General features: G+C 42.4%; 1 long non-coding RNA gene across 3 annotated transcripts in view; it reads left to right on the top strand.

The window, feature by feature from the left end:
• The window catches only part of LOC116542816, a 110,084-nt gene extending 101,576 nt beyond the window's left edge, over positions 1 to 8,508 (top strand). The window contains exon 4 of one of the 3 annotated variants that reach the window (XR_004265359.1): positions 8,055 to 8,508. This is a non-coding gene — a long non-coding RNA (uncharacterized LOC116542816). Of the gene's footprint in view, positions 1 to 4,906; positions 4,919 to 8,054 lie in introns of those variants that run through there. The other 2 variants (XR_004265361.1, XR_004265360.1) reach the window with 2 other exon arrangements.
• Positions 8,509 to 22,910: the final 14,402 nt, after the last annotated feature.

A 22,910-nucleotide genomic window follows, 5' to 3' on the forward strand; every position in this document is an offset into this window, starting at 1 on the left:
GGGTGGAACACAGATGTGCAAGAGTAAGTGAGCCCCATGTGAGACCATGTGGATGGGGCCGTGTCCTGGGATGGCTGAAGGAGCTTGGGTCTCTGGCTGAGAAGCCTCTTACCAGCCCTGAACTGCTCATGCCCATACTATTATGTAAGAGAAATACACATCTTTCTTTCTAACGCCACTCTGATTTTGGAACATTGTTTAGGACAGCTGAACCCATGTCCAAACTAACACCCCAGGCCAAATCATCTTCATCTTCCCCCAGCTCTCCTCGTCCACTTATACTGCCATTCTAAGCACAGCTGGCACCTCCACACATGCTTTTGCTGGTGAGCCATGCATATGTCATTTCCTCTCTTCCCCTCTCTTCCTTTGCCTGGTAAACTCTTGCTCAACCTTCCATGCTCCACCCAGATACCCACTCCTCCTGGAGCCTCCCTGCCTCTCATCCCTTGCCAGGCGGGATTCATTATTTCCTCCTTTTTGAGTCTGTATGAAAGAGTCTGAAGCTCCCTTGGCATTTACCATGTGGTGCCCTAATTATTTGCTGCTTTGTTGATCTCTCAAGCTAGACTGAAGTTTCCTTAGAATCAGGGACCTGATTTTCTTCAGATTTGAGTCCCCAGCACTAATTTTGTAAAAGGTGCTAGGAGATCTTTGGTGACTGACTGGATGAATGAACACAGATGATATAATTACACATGTACCCATACAGATCCTCGTTCTTTTAAAAAATGTTTCCTTCTTTGCTAAGACAACACTTGTGAATAGCACACCCATTCCTCCTACAGAAACTCAATGAGGACCAATTTACTATTACATAATATATAAGCCCGGAACTCATTATCCATTGCACGGAAACCTGCTTTGTAGATCTGTCAGGTCTCTGTAGCAAAACAATCCTGCCATGGGCTCACCCACACTGGTATTGCAGCAACTGCAGGATTTTAAATCAATGCCTTTTCTCAGTCTGCTTCTGTCTCCTTTCAGTTTGGAGCAGGCAACCTGGACTGCAGTACGAGCAGTTTCCAGAAAATGCTCAGGCGTGCTCATAGCTATCACAGAGACGAGCACTGTTTTCTGCCCTGGAACACTGGAGAGTTCAAGGGCTTCTAAGGCTGAGAGTTCTGATCCAGTGAGTTTCATGCTTTGCTTTGCTTTGATTCTGTGTCAGATATCACATCAACTCCAGCAAGTCTGCATGTGCATTTTATACCAATTTTGTACTAACACTAATATTGGTATCCAAAATTACTTTTCCCTGTCTAGAAATATAATTCTAGCATTGTCTAGGTTTTGACACAACTTGTATGCAAGGCTTAGAACCCTTCCACGTCCATGGCATGCTCCTGGATGTGACTCAGAACTCATCTGGAAATCCTCTGGGACTGAATCTGCCCCATTCTGAACACTCCTTTAGATGACGGCCTCTGTGTTTTCATGTTGAGCCTGGATTTTATTTTTGTAGAGGTTTATCTTAAATATCCTCAATTTGTAAAAATCCTGAAATTATTCTCAGAAAATATTCCACTGCCCAGCTCATCCCTCAAACTGAGGATTTTAAAAATTAACAGAGAACATGGATTCCCTTCTCTGGGCATGCACTACTAAAGTCTATAGAATGCGTATAAAATCCATTTATGTGCTTTTTTGCTTATTTTCTGTCTCCTTGAGCTAATACATAAGCTTCAACAAGAGTGGCCACCTGTTCATTCTCACTGTATCCCCAACACCTGGCGTGTGGAAGGCACTGGATGGATGTGTGGAGTGAATGCATGACTGTGTCTTCTTGGGCAGATGCATTTGCTGCATCAGGTGATCGCTCGAGTGGGCCTTGCCTGGGCTACTGGAAAAGCAGCACTTGTTCTGAGTGCTTGTCACCCTGCTGTCTACTCCTCCTCCCCTCTGTCAAGTTTGTGGCACCAGGCTGACCCCAAGGCCTCTGCTCTTGCCACGAATATGCGTTGTCTCCCCTTATGATGCATGATTTTTGTTTTGTTTCTCTGATTTCTTTCAAGCAGTCCCTTAGGTTAATTAGATTAACCAATTTGTCCACAAGATGGATCATTTTAAATGCCTTAACTACTTTGGACATGAATTAAGGTTGGACGGGCATGGTGGCTCACACCTGTGATCCCAGCACTTTGGGAGGCCTGAGGTGGGTGGATCATGAGGTCAGGAGTTCAAGACCAGCCTGGCCAACATGGTGAAAACCCAGCTCTACTAAAAATACAAAAATTAGCCGGGTGTGGTGGCGGGTGCCTATAATCCCAGCTACTCAGGAGGCTGAGGCAGAGAACTGCTTCAACCTGGGAGGCAGAAGTTGCAGTGAGCTGCGGTTGTGCTGCTGCACACCAGCCTGCGCGACAGAGTGAGACTCTGTCTCAAAAAAAAAAAAAAAAAAAAAAAAAAGAATTAAGGTTATTTTCAGAAGATAGTGATAAAGATATGTTTTTCTATTAGAAAAGGACTAAATGAGGACAGTCTTAAGTAAGCAAACAAGGAAGCCTGTCAGTTTCTTTTGTAACAGTGATATCAGGGAACAAGGATATAATTGATAACAATGATACTTTTGTTACATAAGGAGAGAAAGAGAGAGAGAGAGAGAGAGAGAGAGAAGAGGAGAGAGATGCCTACTGCCAAGTTTTCAACAAACACAGAGTCCCATTCAACAAATAGCTATTAAAGCTGTACTCTGCACCAGGTGCTCTTCTAGATGCTAAGGACAAGACAGACAAGGTCCCTGTCCTCCAGGAACTTCCATCCCACATCAGCACTGTCCAGTGGAAATAGAGTGGGAATCACAAATGCAAGCCACATGTGGGTTCAAAAATTTTCTAGTAGGCCTGGACAGCATAGCAAGACCCTTCCACAAAAAAAAATTAGCCAGGTTTGGTGGCATGTGCCTATAGTCCCAGCTACTTGGGAGACTGAGGCAGGAAGAGCGCTTGAGCCTGGGAGGTCCATGCTGCAGTGAGCAGCGATTATTCCACTGCACTCCAGTCTGGGTGACAGAGCAAGACCCTGTCTCAAAAAACAAGCAAACAGACATTCTAGTAGACATATTAACAAGGTAAAAAGAAACAAATGAAATTAATTTTAATAATAAATTGTGATTAACCCGATATATCCAAAACATTCTCATTTCAACATATAATCAATATAAAATGACTAAGATACTTTATATTCTGTTTTTTAGGCTGAGTCTTCAAAATTCAGTGTGTATTCGACACAGCACATCTCATTTCAGACAAGTCATACTTCAGGTGCTCAATAGCCATGAGTGGCTAGTGGCTGCCATATCAGACAGTGCAATTCTAAACAATGAGCAAGCCGATAAATACTGATATAATACATAATAAAGATATATATAAATAGGCTGGGCATGGTGGCTCACGCCGGTAATCCCAGCACTTGAGAAGCCGAGGCAGGAGGATCACTCGAGGTCAGGAGTTTGAGACCAGCCTGATCAACATGGTGAAACTCTAAAATTTTTTGTCTCTACTAAAAACACAAAAAATTAGCCAGGGGTGGCGGTGGGAGCCTGTAATCTCAGCTACTCAGGAGGCTGAGGCAGGAGAATTGCTTGAACCCAGGAGGCAGAGGTTGCAGGGAGCCGAGGTTGTGCCATTGCACTCCAACCCAGTAACAGAGCAAGACGAGAGAGAGAGAGCGAGAGAGAGAGAAAGAGAGAGAGAGAGAGATAGAAAGAGAGAGAGCGCACAGAGAAAGAGAGAGAGAAGGAAGAGAAAGAAATAAAAAGAGAGAGAGAAAAAGAAAGAAAGAGGGAGAGAGGGAGGGAGGGAGGGAAAAGAAAGAGCCTGGGCACGGTGGCTCATGCCTGTAACCCCAGCACTTTGGGAGGCCAAGGCAGGTGGAACACCTGAAGTTAGGAGTTCAAGACCAGCCTGACCAATATTGTGAAATCCCCTCTCTACTAAAAATACAAAAATTAGCTGGGCATGGAGGCATGTGACTGTAGTCCCAGCTACTTGGGAGGCTGAGACAAGACAATTGCTTGAACCCAGGAGGCAGAGGTTGCAGTGAGCCAAGATCATGCCACTGCACTCCAGCCTGATGACAGAGCAAGACTCTGTCTCAGAAAAAAAGAAAGAAAGAAGAAGGAAGGAAGGAGAAGGAAGAGGAAGGCAGGCAGGCAGGCAGGCAGGCAGGCAGGCAGGCAGGCAGGCAAACAGGCAGGCAGGCAGTCAGGAAGGAAGGAAGGAGGGAAGGAAGGATGGAAGAGAAATTAATCCTAAATGTTACTACCCCCATATCAGCTTGGCCTGACTAATTGGCTCCCTTCCCATCCAGGCTGCCATCTCTTCATGTGACGTGGTTGTGCTACTTCATTACGGTAGCCTTTTCGCACCTGTAACAGTGCTCTCCACGTTTTGGTTTCATCTCCAAATAAACATAGAAAGTTTTACCTTAGAGGTAGAACTACATGTTGTTTCCAACATTTTTGAACTTGGTCTTTGTGAACAGCTTTTGGTGCCAGAATCTTGTCTTTTCCGGCATTTTGTCCTTTGTCCCATGCCCAGGTCGTCCCAGCCCTCTCTTCTTACAGTTCTCTTGGCACTGACAGGCAGTAGCCTAGATGTGGGTACACATTGGTACACATTGCTCTATTCAGCTGAAAATTTGCATGTTCTTTTGTTGACATATCACATTATATACTGAGACAGGAGAGAACTAAAAGATTCTGAAGGATTGAAAGAGTTTTCTGCTGCAGTAGCAACAGTTCAAATACCATATTAGTCAGAGCAAGTAATGCTAGCTGCTGTCACAGACAAACCCAAATCTCAGTGGCTTAACCCAACTAAGAGGTTATCTCTTATTTGCCTCACAGACCAATGCAAATTGTTGGTGATGGCAGGGGTTACTCTGCTCCATGTAGTCATTTGAGGACCCAGGCTCTTTCCATTGTGTGGCTCCACACCACCTGGGAATCCTCTACTCTTCACCTGGTTGGTATACAAGGGACAACAGAGGAAGAAAGAGAGAGAGAGAGAGAGAGGTTTTCTAGGTCTGGCCTGGTCACAGTACACAGCACTTCCCTCCACATTCCATTAGCCAGAACTCAGGCTCACAAGCCTAAGAGGCTGCAAGGGTGTCTGGGAAATGTAGTCTAGCAGAATGGCCATGATGTGGAGCCCCGGCAATCCCTTCCACAAATACGGTTTTAATACATTGTGGAAATCACAGTTTTGTTCCATGCTGCACAGCTAAGTGAGCCAGGGGTGATTTGAAAACCATAAAGAATGGATTTGTTCCTAGGCAGACACTCTGCCTTAAGTTGCTTTGCCAAAGAATTATTTAAATCCCAGCATCTGAGAGTCTAGAGAAACTGGAGAGTTATTTGTTATGGTTTTCTAGTAGTTGTATGGTTTCCTTTTCTTTTCTTCTTTTTTTAAGAGACAGGGTCTTGCTCTGTTACCCAGGCTAGAGTCCAGTGGTGAGATCATAGCTTACTGCAGCCTCAAACTCCTGGGCTCAAGGAATCCTCCTGCCTCGGCCACCTCAGTAGCTAAGACTACAGGTGCACACCACCACACCCGGGTAACTTTTAAATGTTTTTTTGTAGGAACAGGGTCTTTTTAGGATGCCCAGGCTGGTCTCAAACTCCTGCCCTCAAGCGTTTCTCCTGCTGTGGCCTCCCAAGGTGCTGGGATTATAGGTGTGAGCCACCAAGCCTAGCCTGGTTTCCTTTTTTATGTGTAGATCTCTGACTCATTTGGAATTTGTTCATGTGTAAGGAAGATATGAGGTGTGGACCTTTTTCCAAAGATCTTTTTCCAAACAACTTACCAGTTGTCTGGGGTTATTTGTTTAAAAATCCACCTCTGTCCCAGTTTAATACTAAATTTCTATACGAGTGTGGGTCTATTTTTAGACTTTCTATTCTATTTCACTGGTCTTTTTGTCTATTTATGTGCCAGTAGCACACTGTTTAAAACGTATGCTTTCATGTCTGGTAAAGCATTCTTGCCTATGAGACATTAAAGGCTCTTCTTGCATTTTTAAAATAAGAGCTTTAGTATCAATTATCTAGCTCCACAAAGGAGCTTGTTGCTATTTTTACTGGGATTGTTTAAAATTTGTAAATTAATTTAAGTAGGACTGGCATCTTTCTGATGTTGCCATCCTGTCCAAGAATAAAGAATGTCTTTCCATTTGTTCATATATTTTTGTGTGTCTTTCGGGGGGATTAATATGGGTTTTGCATATTTCTTGTTAAGTTTGTTCCTAAATATTTTATCTTTGTTGTAATTGTAAAAGAGATTTTCTCTCCCTTAATATTCTCTAACCAGTTATTGTCCAAACATTAAATTCATTTATATTTCATTTATACCTCATACACAGCCTGAAGGTGATTTTGTACAATATTTGAAATAATTTTTTTTTGAGACAGAGTCTCTGTCACCCAGGCTGGAGTGCATTGGTGAGATCTTGGCTCACTGCAACCTCTGCCTCCTGGGTTCAAGTGATTGTCATGCCTCAGCCTCCTGAGCAGCAGATGCATGCTACCATACCCCGCTCATTTTAGTAGAGATGGGTTTTGCCATGTTGGCCAGGCTGATCTTGAACTTCTGGCCTCAAGTGATCAGCCTGCCTCGCCCTCCCAAAGTGCTGGGATTTGTCATGAGCCACCATGCCCAGCCAATATTTGAAATAATTTTGTGCATGAAGCAAAGCATGCATGCCTTCAACCATCAGAAAGCAAAGGGGTTACTTTCTCAACCACCCATGTGGACACTGCAGCATCATTATAGAACTCAAAAAGTTTCAGATTTTTGATTTTTGGATTAGAGATGTTCAACCCATATCTTATAAATTTTTATTTCTTTATTTTGAACATCAGTATCTTCAGCCTGTGATGTTCCTAAGAGACACCTGAGTAGTTATCTTAGAATACAGATTCAGATACTCCCTTCCCCGTCCAAGGCTACAGGAGAATGTTAGGGAAGGAGGAGAGTTTTGTGGTGCTCTGCATCTCTGGTCAAATCCCATTGGTCAACCCCCAGGCTACAAACAGCACAGATACACGAGTCACAGAGAGTGGGGCTGGGCTCAGCAATGGGCTCAGCACTCTGTGAGTGATGGAATTGCCTGCTTGAGGGGACTGAGAAGAGAACCACCTCTCAGCAGTAGAAGCAAGGCATTGATGTGCAAACTGCACAGAGGCTGGGACTGCAAATGACAATAGCAGCCTTGGGCAACCAAGCTGGAGCTCCAGAGAAGAGCTGAGCACTAGGAAGTGAGAACCTTAGGGTAAGCCCCCAAAGATGTTCGGACAGTGACTTGAGACCCCTGTAGTTGCTTACTTATTTATTTATTGAAATGGAGTCTCACTCTGTTGCCCAGATTGGAGTGCAATGGCATGATCTCGGCTCACTGCAACCTCCACCTCCTGGTTCAAGTGATTCTCCTGCCTCAGCCTCCTGAGTAGCTGGGATTACAGATGCCTGCCACCATGCCTGGCTAATTTTTTTTGTATTTTTAATAGAGACGGGGTTTCACTATGTTGGCCTGGTTGGTCTCGAACTCCTGACCTCAGGTGATCCACCCGCCTCGGCCTCCCAAAGTGCTGGGATTACAGGTGTGCACCACCTCACCTGGCTGCTTATTTCCATATTCACATGTTTACTCTTGGACTTCAGGTGCAGAGGGCTGTGCTAATTACCCTCCTAATTTTGCACCACTTTATATGGTTGGCTTAGGGATGGTTGTTTTCTTCTTTAATTTTACTTCTATTTTTCTTCTTTCTTATTTACTTATTATTTTATTGTCTCCTATTTACTTAGTACTATTATTTTTATTATCTTTTATTATTTACTGTTTTGCTATTTTTTACTTATCATTTTCTGTATCTCTGGATTCCTCCCCCATGCTCCTTCCAAGCAAATTCAACCTATCTATTCTGTTTATAGTTTATGTTTTTCAATAAAATACTTTTTGTTTGGGATGCCTACATTTTTAAATACATCTAAGTGGACTGTGTTGTTGATTTCATTCTGTATTTCACTCTGGTCCCCTGGCACCCTGTCTATAAGAGCCATCCTATTGTTTTGAGTACTTCTGACCTTGGCTTCCAATTCTGCATGACTTTCCATGGTGTGTCTAACATATCATACCTTCCACTCCCATGGAGATGGACATTCAGGACACCTGGACATCCAACCACAAAGAACATGCTGCCCCTCTGGACCTGCGTGAGAGCCGGAAAGGGAGACACCAGCCATGGGGTTGTACGCTGACCTCCATGGAGCTGTGGCTGCCCACCCCCCAGAGAGGTAGGATGTTACCCAGAGTGCCCACCTGCCAGCACTCCCACTGCTGAGCTATCCATGCCCTAGTCCAGTGCAGCCTAGCATAGTTTGCTATAAAGTGATGTGCCCATGTTATATAATTGTGCCTTTCTCTGACTGCTAATGATTTTAAGCCTCTCTTCAATGAGCATATTGGCTTTTTGAGATTCTGTTTGTGTCAATTCCCTATTCATATCCTTTGTCCACATTTTTATTTTTGATGGAGTCTTTCTCTGTTGCCCAGGCTGGAATGCAGTGGCACTATCTTAGCTTACTGAAACCTCTGCCTTCCAGGTTCAAGAGATTCTCCTGCCTCAGCCTCCTGAGTAGCTGGGATTACAGGGGCCCGCCACCACGCCCAGCTATTTTTGCATTTTTAGCAGAGACTGGTTTTACCATGTTGGCCATGGTTGGCCAGGCTGGTCTCAAACTCCTGACCTCAGTTGATCTGCCCACCTCGGCCTCCCAAAGTGATTAGAGGTGTGAGCCACTGCCTACTGCTCCTGACCTATTTTTTTTTCCTCTATTAGGATAGTTATTAATTATTCTTTCTTGTTGATTTTCAAGAGTTTCTTATACCCTTTACAAATCAGTTTCCATTTGTCTTTGTCAAATATTTTCATGACTTCTTTGTCTTCTCCAATGCCCATGGTGTCCTTTATAGAAAGGAAATTCTTGATTTTTACATAACCAAATCTGTTTATTGGCCTTATGGCTTTTGTTTTAAATTTATTTTTAATTGACAAATAATAATTGTGTGTTTTGTTTTGTTTTGCTTTTTTAGAGACAGAGTCTTGCTCTGTCACCCAGGCTGGAGTGCAGTTGTGCAATCTCAGCTCACTGCAGCCTCCATCTCCCAGGTTCAAGCTATTCTCCTGCCTCAGCCTCACAGTAGCTGGGACTATAGGCGCATGCCACTATACCCATCTAATTTTCATATTTTTAGTAGAGACAACATTTCACCATGTTGCCCAGGCTCATTTCGAACTCCTGACTTCAAGTGATCAGCCCGCCTCAGCCTCCCAAAGTTCTGGGATTACAGGTGTGAGCCGCCATGCCCAGCCAATAATTGTGTTATTTATGTGATGTTTTGATCTACGTATTCAATGTAAAAAGATTAAGTCAAGCTACTTAGCATATCTATTACCTCACCAACTTATTTTTGGTGACAATAAAAATCTGTTTTTTTAGTAATTTTTTTTTTTTTTTTTTGAGATGGAGTTTCGTCCTTGTTACCCAGGCTGAAGTGCAATGGTGCGATCTCGACTCACCACAACCTCCACCTCCTGGATTCAGGCAATTCTCCTGCCTCAGCCTCCTGAGTAGCTGGGATTACAAGTACGTGCCACCATGCCCAGCTAATTTTTTGTATTTTTAGTAGAGACGAGGTTTCACCATGTTGACCAGGATGGTCTCGATCTCTTGACCTCGTGATCCACCCGCCTCGACCTCCCAAAGTGCTGGGATTACAGGCTTGAGCCAACGCGCCCGGCCTTTTTTAGTAATTTTTACAACACATTATTATTAACTGTGGTCACCATGCAGTGCAATAGTTCACTAAAACTATTAGGCTGTATTCCTACAGCCTAACTGAAACTTTGTAGCCTCTGATCAACATCTTCCCTTTCCCTATTCTTTCCTCTCCCTAGCCCTTGGCAACCACTATTCTGCTCTCTGTTTCTATGAGATCGTCTTATTTAGATTCCACAAATAAGTGAGATTATAGAGTATTTGTCTTTCTGTGTCTGACTTATTTCATTTAGCACAATATCCTCAAGTTCCATCCATGTTTTCACAAATGACAGGATTTCCTTCCTTTTTAAGGCTGTACTCCATTGTGTGTATGTATGTACCAAGTTTTCTTTATCCATCCCTTCGCTGATGGGTATTTTAGGTTGCTTCCATTTCCCGGCTGCTGTGAATAATGCTGAAAAGAACACAAGAGTGCAGCTATCTCTTGACATACCTTTGGATTTAAATTTCCTATAACATACACCCAGGGATGAGATTGCTGGATCATAAATGTTTTTAAATTTTTATTTGAGAGGTTATCCCCTTCACCTGAGTAACTAAAATATTTTCTACATTCTCCTCTATTAACTTTTCAAGTTTGTCTTGCACTTTTAGGTCTTTAATCCATATGGTGCTAGATAGAGAGTTGGCTTTATTTTCCCAATACCGTTTACTTAACCATCTGCCATCTTCGGCTTTTACTCTTTTGTGGGGCGATATTAGTGATTCAACTAGATTCATATCTGCATTGAAAATACTGGAAAAAATTATACACATGTTCTGAAGTTAATTTGCTTGTTGTGCCCAAATTTAAATCACCCATTCAATTATTTTGGTTGTTCTTCATTAATCTCTTTAGTAGCTTCAAGCCCTTTTAGATGTTGTGAAGTAACACCAACATCCTGGTAAACTAAGGTTGCCAGATTTAGCAAATAAAAATACAGGATCCTCAGTTAAACGTGAATTGCAGGAGAATAATAAGTAACTTTTTTAGTATAAGTATGTCTGCCGTGGCACAGTGGCTCACACCTATAATCCCAATATTTTGGGAGGCTGAGGTGGGCGGATCGCCCGTGGTCAGGAATTTGAGACCAGCCTGGCCACATGGTGAAAATATGTCTCTACTAAAAATACAAAAATTAGCCAGGCATGGTGGCATACACCTATAATCCCAGCTATTCAGGAGTCTGAGGTAGGAGAATTGCTGGAACCCAGGAGACGGAGGCTATAGTGAGCAGAGATGGCACCACTGCACTATAGCCTGGGCAACAAAGCAAGATTCTGTCTCAAATAATTGTAATAATTATAAGTATGTCCTATGCAACATTTGGGACATACTTATACTTAAAGGTTTTTCATTGAATATTTGAAATTCACATTTGAGCATTCTGTATTTTATCAGGTAACTCTATGGTACATCCAACCCAAAGGAACCTGTCCCACTGAGCCCTCCCCTACCTCTGCACCATTCCCCCCAGTTCCTGACCTGAATCCTTCCAAATACCATACCCTTAAATGAATATCTCAGTACTTCACTAAGGCTTTAACTAGTGAGGCGCTTTTTCACTAGCATCAATCATCACACTGATGCTCTCAAATGTTAACCTGCTAACAGGTCACCTGGAACCTTGTTAAAATGCAGACTGTGATATAGTGTGTCTTGGAAGTGACCTGATTTCTGTATTTCTAACACGCTCCCAGGAGAGGTCTATGCTGCTGGTCTGGGACCTACATTTTGGTAGGAGGGTTTTGCACATATCCCTCGGGGTTCTGGCTATCAAACGTGCAAGTTGTTGGGAACCAGAGCAAAGCCCATCTTACCCTCCCCGCTGCCCTACCCCGTGCTACTTTTCCTAACACTAAAGCCCCAAATTGAGACAAGAGCCCAAATTAAAGGAAAACAAGCCTGCTGCACACATGCAGGTAGCTCTCCCAGAGTCCTCGCAAGCCCTCCTCCTGCTGTTGAAGCTGGATGCTCCCACCACTTGGCTTCTTGTGGGAACCATTGCTTTACGCCTGTGTCTCCTCCACACCCACTCACCTGCCTCTCTGGCTGTGATGATCTTGTCTTCTCATCCCTCCTCCTTGTTGGATGGCAAATAATGTGAGGGGAGGGGCGGTGGTGTGATCTCCGTACCCAGCATCTAGCTCAACAGCCAGCACGTGGCAGGTGTTTAGCAGATGCATGGAAGCTGAATGAATGAAGGAAACAGTAAATGAATGCTGACTTCTGTTGTCCAGACTGTCCTGGAAACAATTTTTGGTTTCACTTTTAAGGGGTGCCTGTAAAGCATTGTTTGGCTGTGACCATTGGTGGAGCCCCTACAGAGTCCTTGGACATTTTCCTCTTTCAGTTTCTCATTTTTCAGTTTCCAAATCCTCAAGTACAGGGCAACATCTCATCTTGTTTCCTTGACATCCCTTTCTCCCTTAGGGACTTCAGTGTGCCAATTGCTTGGCTTGACAGAATCCCTATTTCCCCTTCTTCCTGCTTCTGAAGGGGACTTCTGTTCCTCCAGAAACCTCTTTAGCAGGCCTCTCCACTAACATTCTGCACTGCCATCTTTCTACCTGCCAGGAACTTTCACAACGGCTGAGTCAATAGGTTAAGTAACAGAACTGGCTTAACTTAAGCTGGCTAACTTAAGCCAAAAGGGACTTTATTGGAGGCCTTTTGTATAGCTCATCTGGCCACCTCACCTGGCACATGTGAGAATGGGGGAGCCCTGGCTGTGTGCTTGGTTCACAGTGCTCTGCTCAGGAGTCCATCAGAGAGGGAGTCCTGTCGGCCTTCTCAGGCCCTGGGCCAGCCCTAGGCTGGGGGAGTCACTTTGATTGACAGTTGCTCCAGGAACACGCAGTCATGTAGAGTTCCCTAAAAGGAAGTACGACTGCGGCTAGAAAAGAGAGAGTGTTGCCTAGTGTTTCAAAAACAAAGAAAACAAATGTCCACATAGACCTGCTACAGATTTGAAGGCTAGGAGAGAGGCCTGTGGCAGAGTGTGAGTCAGAGACCCCAAGTGTCCTAATTCCTGGTTTCCAATTTCTTTTCATACCTGAAACACTAAGAATCCATTGGGAATGAAAGGAGGTAATGTAAATAGTACCCTTGTTCTCATCTGGATTTGGTTGCCAGGTTACAACTTGTTCCATAGCCCTGGACAAGTCACCTCATCTCTCTTGTCTCAATTGCTTTGTCTACAAAATGATACTTTTAGACTAGATGATGTCCTAGACACCTTTTAGCTATAAAGTACCCCCCCAAGGCTTTCCAGTTTTGCTTGATATACAAGGAAATGTGCACTTAGCATTGTATAAGGTAGCATGGCTTTATAGGACACACGTTATCAGGTATATAGTGCTTCCAAAGCAGTTTAGAGGGAAAGTTGATGCTGTTTCCCAGATAAGAATATAGTTCATACATAAAGCATTTACTGTATGGTGAATATTGCTCTAAGCACTTTAACATGTTCATTCTTTTAACCTTCATGATAATTCTGTGAATTATATGCTCTTATTACCTCCATTTTACTGAAGAGGAAACTGAGGTGCAAAAAGGCTAAGTAACTTGCTCAAGGCCACAGAGCTTGTAAGTACAAGAACTGGTTCAGCCTAGGGTCAGTACCCTTAACCAGCACACACAGTGTAGCTTCTCTGACTCAAAGTAGCCAATTAAAAAACAGACCACATACACACAAATGCTATTGTTTAGAAAGGCTGTGTAGTTTGCTTCCCTCCCCAACAAGCTTGCCTAAATTATCTGGAAATATCTATACATATGTAGCAGTTTCTGCAGTTACCCAACCCTTCACTGGACTTTCCCCACCTAAACATAACCACCACCTCATTTGCCTTTGAAGATGAAACTTTACTATGAGGTCAAGGGGATCTATTTCAAAAGAAGTCTAAAAAAACTTCCTTTCAAAAAATAAAGTAGAAAGATACACATGTGTGACCCACCACTTTTATTTGTGATTAGAGTCTATTTTATTTGTACTTTAATGACCTCAGTGGAATATTTTTCAGTGTGTGCAACCTTGAACTGCTTCGCTAACCAGATTAGTCAGGGGAAGAATTTCTCCTTCACTGCTGAGTCCAAATCTCATTACAGTGCTTGGACCCAGTTACTAATTGCTGACATTCTGGACTTGCCAAATGTATTTAAAGAAGGTGGCATGTGGGTGGGAACCTATATTTTCGTCTTGGAAGATTTGATTCTACTTAATGACCTTTCCCAATAGGCCTGGTCCTTGCACTTAAATACAGAGCAAAAATAGCTGTTCACAGCATGACTGTTTCTGAGAGCTGGGAGGACCCTTGGAGACCATCTGGGCCAAGCTTTATCTTGACCCACAGGAAGCTGAAGCCCAGAAGTAGAAAATCACACTGGTGTGGAGGGTGCTTCAGCCAGAAGGGGCTGTGGGCAGGTCACAGGCAGAGTGGGGGCTACACCCAGCTCCCCCTCCTGGGCTCCTCCCTGTGTGTCTCCAGTCTCGGCAAGGCCAGGCCACTTACATGATAACTTTGCCATACCTATGACCCACAGGCTCTGTTCTTTACGTAAAACCTTTCTTTAAATCAACCCATGTTTTAAACTTCATTTATTTTGAAAGGTTTCTTTAAATAGAAAATGAACATTTGCCACAAAATAAGGTCGCCCTACAAAGGAGAAAGTATAGGAGGTGGATGGATTGAGTTCACAGACTGATTCTGTCACTTCCTCGGTAGGGTATTGGGCAAGTGAAGGAACGTCTCTGCTGTGCAGCTTCCTCAGCTGTAAAATTCACACTAGTGCTGACCCCACAGAATGATGAGAGCATCATTGGCATGGGCACTTGTTAATTTACTTCCCTATTTTTATTCCCATTGATGCAATTTCTGCAGGAACTACTCGAAAAATATTAAAAATGTTCTGTTTGGTTTTTCCAAGAAAGGCAGGAGAGTGCCTTTGACTACCACACCTGCCCTTCCAATGATACCTACAACAGTGTCCTCATGGAAGAAGAAATTGATGGCCACATCAACTCTCCGGAGCATTCAATGGGAGAAAATGAGCTTTTCTGTACCCACACACATTGTTTAAGAGCTTATGTTCACATTTAATACCTAGCAGTTTGAGGGCCGCTAATGACCATAGTTTGCTTTCTTAATGAGGCTTGTTAGTGGCCCCAAATCTCCTATGCAGGAAGAATTTATGAGGAAAGAACTTAAGACTTCATGGAAAATTTGCTAAAGGGTACCAAGGTAGAAATGATTTGGGGAAAATTTTTCTATAGACTTCAACAAGGTAGAATAATGGAGTCAATAAACGATGTCATATCCACATTAAGAACATTGATGACCTCTAGTTATAGTACTGAGTATATCCTATTTGATTAATTTGATCTGTCTGTCATTTGTAAGCTTATCTTGTGGATATTATATATAGTACAAAGTGCTTCTTCTTTTCTTTCTCTTTCTCCACCCAAATTTTCAGTAATTTTAAACATTTTTTGATTTAGAACTGTCGAATTCCACCTCCCACAGTGATTGTAGAGATGGGATAACTGTAATGTGTGAGATGGCAAATGCAATGCACGTTTGCATAATAACACTGTTGCATAACAAGTTACCCCAACACTTAGCAACTTAAAACAACAACCATTTATTTATGCCATGATTCTGTGGGACAGCAACTTGGGCTTGGCTCAGCTGGGTGGTTCTTTTGGTCTCTTCTGGGCACCCTTTGCATCTGTGGGCAGTTGCAGGTCACTAGGGAAGATCTGCTTCTGGGGATTGGTTGCTTGTCTAGTAGAGAGCCTTGGCTTCCTCCATGGGCCTCATCACTCCATCAAGCTAGCCTAGGCTTGTTTACATGGCAGAGGAAAGGGTTGGGGTGGGGGAAGAAAGAATGAGTATGTAAGAACACTGTATGTAGGTGAGTATGTAAGAACACTGCATGTAAGACCTTACATCACGAAGAACTGGCACAGTGTCATTTCACCATACCCTGTTGGCCAGAGCAAGTCAAGACCAGTGCAGATTCAAGGTATGGGAACTAGACTTCACCTTTTGATGGGAAGAGCTTCCAAGTCAGTGCAAAGAGCATGGGAACAAGCAGGCCATTTATTGGGGCCACTGATGAAACAAATCTCCACCCCTACTGAGGAGATGTTCCTTGAGCTCTGTCCTTAACTCCCAGAACTGCCAGTTTGTGTCTTGTCTCTTTAAGCAGCCTGGCTGCTGGAGTCCCCAGGAAGCCAGTTACTTACATTCCCCTGATGCCCTTGCATCTTACTGTCTCCTGGCTTGCTCTTTTTCCCTTCCTCTTCACAAGTATTTCCAGTGAAGTTCCACACTCCTCAAACCTCAGAGGATCTCTGGAAGGCCACACAGAACCTGAGACAGGAACCAAGGCACAGGGATGGGATGGAGACTCATAATTTACTATTAAAATTTCAGTTCTCATTCGGATTTTTTAACAAGGCATCTGTCACCTTAAGTTAATAGTAATGAAATTATATTGCACTCTTCTGGGTGCAGGCATTGTGCTAAGTACTTGACCAGCATTATTCCATTCAGTCCCATGAAATAGACAATAATCTGAATTCCCCTTGTTTCATGGAGATATAAAGAGGGTAAGTCACATGCCCAAGATCATGTAGTTAAACATTAGCAGAGCTGGGATTTGAACCCAGGCTGTCTGCCTCGAACGTCCAGAGTCCTCACTGGTGCACTCTTGCCTCTTCTGCACAGAAGATAGCTTGAAAGGGTTATCTACACTTGCTGTCTCCACTTATTGTCTATTCACTTATTACATCAGCACAAGCTGGCCTCTACCCTGATTAATCCATGAACTGGGTTCTCTCCAGGGTCAAAAATGACCTTGTCATTAAGTCGATTACACATTTCTTAGTCTGTCTTTTGCTTGACTGCTGGGAGCTATTAGACTCTTTTGGCCACATCTTCCTCTTGGAACATGCTGCAACTTTGGATTCTCTGCAATCACACCTTCTGGATCATCCACCTCTGTCTTCATCACCTTTGCAAACTCTCCTCCTCCTATGATCTCTCCCAGCCCTGCTTATCCTTTCAGTCTACATCCCCTGGGCAATTGAATTCATTCCCATGGTTTCAGTGATAATAAATGGCCGATGGTTTCCAAATCTTTATCTCCATCTTGAGCGTCCTACTGCACCTTCCAGTGGCAATCAGGCCCCTCCACTTAGCCATCCCATGGAGAACTCAGAAAGTCCAGAATGAGTTGGACATCTTAACTCTGCACACCACCATCAAAACCTCCCCCTTCTTCCTTCATGTTTCACAATTCAGAAAAACTCCATCCAGTAAAATAAACCAGAAATCTGACAGTTACCTTTTTTGGAGGTGGGCCAGGCAGAGTGGGACTAATAGTCAGGTGCACACACCACCTGCAGGGGGCAGCCTCCCCCCAGCCGCAGTGCAGGCTGCTGCTGGCCCAGATGGAACCCCATGTTGCCAGACCTTTGGCCTTTTACACAGTAGGCACTGCTATGTGAAATGCCCTGATTTTCAAAAATTGGCTACCAATTCAACCAAATATTAAAAAATCATCGCGCAGGCCAAATCTTCTGCTGACCAGGTGGAGTATGCAGGCCGCCAGGTCACACCTCTACCTGTCCACTCTCCTGGGTCAGCACACTCTCCCCCACAGCTGTAAGGGCCATTTCTGGCCAGTGCCCACATCTCTGTCTCCAGTCTGGCCTCCTTCTTCAGCTCCAGATCCTCAAATCCAGCTGCTCCTGCAGGCACCTCATGTTCAACATGTCATCCAACACTAACAGCCCAGTGTAACCATATCCTTCTGCTCTTTTAGAAAAGCTAGGAATCCAGATTTGCATGTGAAATCACCAATTTTTAAAACTCAACATTTAAAAAACAATTTCAGATAAAGAAATACTTTTTCCTGGCTCAGACTTAGCATGAAGGCCCCCAAGCTGCCACTCCTGATTTAATGCAAGCTGACTAGCCACCAGGCACCGTGCTGATTGCTCCCTAGACATGTGCAGTCTATCTTAGCCAAGCCCCTGCGTTGTGTGTGTGTTGGGGGATGTTCCTATCCACATTCCCCTGTTTCAGGTGAGGAGGCAGGCTCAGCAAAGTACAGCAACTCACGAGGAAGTAGCACCACTAGTCAGTGGAGCTTGCTTCTGAGGCTTAGGTATTTTTGCCCAACATGTATTTTCCCTTAAATCTGATAGTGCAGTGTTGCTTTTTCTTTATCATTCATTTGAAGTACCATTTCCATTTTCAACCTCTACTCCCTTCCGTCAGAAGTGACTTATAATTGAAGTATACAACCACCCAAATTCTTGTGCAATATTCACATATACTAAAACTGCTAATAAGAGAAACTCTTGGTCTTCTTACTGTCTCCTGGCTCGCTCTTTCTCCTTTTCTCTTCACAGGCATTTCTAGCATGTCCCGCTCTCCTCAAACCTCAGAGCACCTCTGAAGGCCACCCACAAGAATTTGTGTTTTAGCTCATTCTCGTACTGCTATAAAGAAATATCTGAGATTGAGTAATTTATAAAGGAGGTTTAATTGGCTCACGATTGTGTAGGCTGTACAGGAAGCATAGTGGCTTCTGCTTCTGGGGAGGCCTCAGGAAACTTTCAATCATGGCAGAATGCGAAGGAAAGCAGACACAACCTACACAGCCAGAATACTAACAAGAGAGAGAGGGAAAGGTGCTACACACTTAAACAACAAGATCTCATGAAAACTCACCCACTATCACCAAGGCAATACTAAGGGGGATGGCACTAAACCATTCATGAGAAGTCCATCCTCATGATCCATTCACCTCCCACCAGACCCTACCTCCAGCATTCGGAATTACAGTTTGAAAGGAGATTTGTTGGGGACACAGATCCAAACCATATCAACTTGTAGGGGCAGAAAGATTGCATCTTTACTTGAATTACTACCCTACCTTTTCATCCCAGGCTGTAGGAGCAGAGCCTGCCAACCAGCACTTGTCTTGGAGATCACTGCATCTAGAATAATCCTGCCCTAGAGTTCTAGGTGGACATACGGGCAAGTAGGGGCCTGGTGGCCCACTAATTTCCCTACTGAAATAAAAAGCCAGATACAAGACTTCTGCATCTGCAAAGGTGGAGTAGATGTGCTTTTCCCAACTTTTCCCCTAAATACAACCAAAAATCCTGGACACTATGTATAAAACCAATGTAAGAGAATGCTAAAAGGTGGAGATAAAAAGCAAACCCACTGGGGACCTCAGGACCTGGGGAAAAACATGGTGGTGAATTCCCTGGGTTTTTTGTTTTGCCTCATACATCTGTGACTCTAGAGAAAAACAGGTAAAACAAAAGGTTTAAATAAGATCCAGAGTCTGATGACATAATATAAAAATGACTAAGTTTCAATAGAAAATCGCTTATCTTACCAAGAACCAGAAAGACCTAACACTGGATTAGAGAAGATAATAGAAAAATAAACAAACAGATTTTTAAAGCAGCCACAATAAAAGTGCTCCAACAGGCAATTATAAACATGCCTGAAACAAATGAAAAATAAAAAGTCTCGGCAAAGGAATTGAAATTCTTAGCAAAGAAATACAAAATATAAAGAAGAACCTAATAGAAATCTTAGAGTTTAAAAATACAGTAACTGAACTGGCCGCAGTGGCTCATGTCTGTAATCCCAGCACTCTGGGAGGCCGAGGCAGGTGGATCACCTGAGGTCAGGAGTTTGAGACCAGCCTGACCAACATGGAGAAACCCCATCTCTACTAAAATACAAAACTAGCTGGGTGTGGTGGCACATGCCTGTAAATCCAGGTACTCGGGAGGTTGAGGCAGGACAATTGCTTGAACCCAGGAGGAGGAGATTCTTGTGAGCCAAGATCATGCCATTGCACTGCAGCCTGGGCAACGAGAGCAAAACTGCATCTCAGAAAAAGAAAAATATGATAACTAAAATAAAAAGGTCAATCAGTGGGCTCAAAGGTGAAATGGAGGGGACAGTTCAATAAGCTGGAACATAGGACAATAGAAATGACTCATCTGAATAACAGCAAGGCTTTAAAAAACTCCAAAAATAACCCCCAAATGAGCAGAGCCCTCAGGGGCCTATGGAACTATAAGAAAAACTCTAATATTCATGTCATCAGAGTCCCAAAAGGAGAAGAGAAGAGGGTGAGGCTGAAAAACGACTCAAATAAGTAATGGCTGAAAATGTCTCAAATTTGGCAGGATATTTAAAAAAAACTATAAATAAAAAAGCTGAATGAATTCCAAATAAGATATATCCAAAGAAACCCATAGCAAGAAACATCATAGTCAAACTTCTGAAAACTAAAGTCAAAGAAAAAAATCTTGACAGCAGGGAAAGAGAAATTACATGTTACCTATAGGGAAAAAAATTTGAATGACAATGGATGTCTTATCAGATAGCATTAAGGCCAGAAAGTAGTGGGACGATATTTTTCAAGTACTGAAAGATAAGAATTTTGAATCCAGAATTCTTTATCTAGTGAAAATATCCTTCAGGAATGAAGGAGAATTAAAATGTTCTCAGATAAAGCAAAACTAAGAAAATTTTTGCCAGCAGACCCATCCTCAAAGAATGGCTAAAGGAATTTATCTAAACGAAAAAGAAATGATAAAAGAAGAAATCTTGTACTATCAGGAAGAAAGAACACAATGAACAAAACTATGAGCAAATAAAATAGACTTTATTCTCCTCTTTTCTAAATTATATTTGATGGTTGAAGCAAAACTTTTAACACTATCTGATGTGATTCTCAGAGTATGTAAAGAAAATAGTTAAGGCAATTGGAATATAAATGGTGCAGAGTAAAGGGACATAAGAAGATGTTAGGTTTTTATATTGCATTAGAAATAGTAAAATGACAATAATAAGCTGTGATATATAAAATGCAGTATATACAGCAACCACTAAAAAGTCTATACAAAGAGATACACTCAAACACAGTATAAATAAATAAAACTGGAATTTTAAAATGTCCCTGGCCAGGCCTCATGGCTCATGCCTATAATTTCAGCACTTTGGTATGCCAAGACAGGAGGATCAGATGAGCCTAGGAGTTTGAGACCAGCCAGGGCAGCATAGGAAAACCTTATTGTTACCATGAAAAAAAAAAACAGCTGGGCATAGTGGTACACATCTGTAGTACCAGCTACTCAGGAGGTTGAGGTGGGAGGATGACTTAACCTAGGAAGTTGAGGCTGCAGTGAACTGTGGTCACACCACTGCACTCCACGGTGGGCAACAGAGTGAGACCCTGTCTCAAAAACACAACAAAGCAGACCAGGCACTGTGGCTCACACCCACAATCTCAGCACTTTGGGAGGCCAAGGTGGGTGGATCACCTGAGGTCAGGAGTTTGAGACCAGCCTGACCAATATGGTAAAACCCCTCTCTACTAAAAATACAAAAATTAGCCAGATGTGGTGGCATGAGCTTGTAGTCTTAGCTACTTGGGAGGCTGAGACAGGAGAATTGTTTGAACCCAGGAGGCAAAGGTTGCAGTGAGCCAAGATGGTACCATTGCACTCCAGCCTGGGCAACAGAGTGAGACTCCATCTCAAAACAAAACAAAACAAGAAACTGTTCCTGTGCAAGTAACCCACAAGAATAAACAAAAAAGAAGACAGAAAAAAAAATGGAGAGAACAGAAATAAAAATAAAATGGCAGACTTAAACCATAACAATATGATAATTACATTAAATATAAATGGTCTAAATATACGAACTAAAAGACACTGGCAGAATGGATTTTTAAAAATGATACAAATATATGTTGTCTATAAGAAACTCACTTCAAATATAATGATGGTCTATGTAGACAATTCCCAAGTAAGCTACAAACAAAACCAAACACCAAAATCCCAAACCCTCCTAGATTAGATAATAGATGCTAACAGAAAAAAAACAAAACAAAACAGCAACAACAACAAAAACCCCTATATCTATAAGGGAGTGCCACAAGATTACAGGATACAAGATCAACATACAAAAATCAATTGTATCTGTATATGCTACAAATGTGGAAACTGAAATTAAATATACCTAACATTTGTAATTACTTTTTTTTATAAAAAGGTATAAATTTGACAAAATGTGTATATAATTTCTATGCTGAAAACTATACAACATTTATGAATGGAATCAAAGAACAACTAAATAAGTGGACATATATACCCATGCTCATGGATTGGAAGACTTAATTGTAAAAATGTCACTTCTTGAAAAATCTACATGTTTAATGCAATTTCTATCATAACCCAGGCAAGATTTTTAATGAATATAAACAAGATTATTCTAAAATTTATATTGAAAGGTGAAGGAGCTAGAATAGTTAAAAGAATCTTGTAGACTGAGTATGGTAGCTCATACCTGTAATCCCAGTGCATTAGGAGGTCACAGTGGGAGGGTTGGTTAAGGCCAGGAGTTCAAGACCAGTCTGGACAACACAGATATTCTTTCTCTACCAAAAAAAAAAAAAAAAAAGGCTTGTAAAAGAAGAATAAAGTGGGAGGAATCAGCCTATTCAATTTCAATTTCATGATTTATTAGATAACCTCAATAATCAAGACTATGTGGTATTGGTGGAGGAATAGACACAGATCAAGGAAACAAAATAGAGAACCCAAAAATAGACCTGTACAAGCAGGCCAGCTGAATTTTACAAATGTGCAAAAGCAATTCAATGGAGGAAAGGCAGCCTTTTCAACAAGCTGTGCTGGAGCAATGGGACATGTAGAGACAAATGAACCTTGATCTACATCTCACACTCCAGAAAGAAACTCCAAATATGTTACAGACTTAAGCAAAAAATGTAAATCTATACAACATTTAGAGAAAAACACAGGAGAAAATCTCTTGAGGTTGGAGGTTGGACTACACAAAGAGTTCTTAGACTTGACACTAAATGCATAATCCATAAAATGAATAATTGATAAATTGCATCTGATCAAAATGAAAACTTTTGCTCTGCAGAAGACCTTGTTAAAGGATTAAAAGACAAGCTACAGACTGGAAGAAAGTATTTGCAAATCACATATCTAGTATCTAGTAGACTAC

Source organism: Sapajus apella, unplaced genomic scaffold (genome assembly GCF_009761245.1).
Source record: "Sapajus apella isolate SASKATOON/1434 unplaced genomic scaffold, GSC_monkey_1.0 scaffold174, whole genome shotgun sequence".
NCBI classification, from domain to species: Eukaryota; Metazoa; Chordata; class Mammalia; order Primates; family Cebidae; genus Sapajus; species Sapajus apella.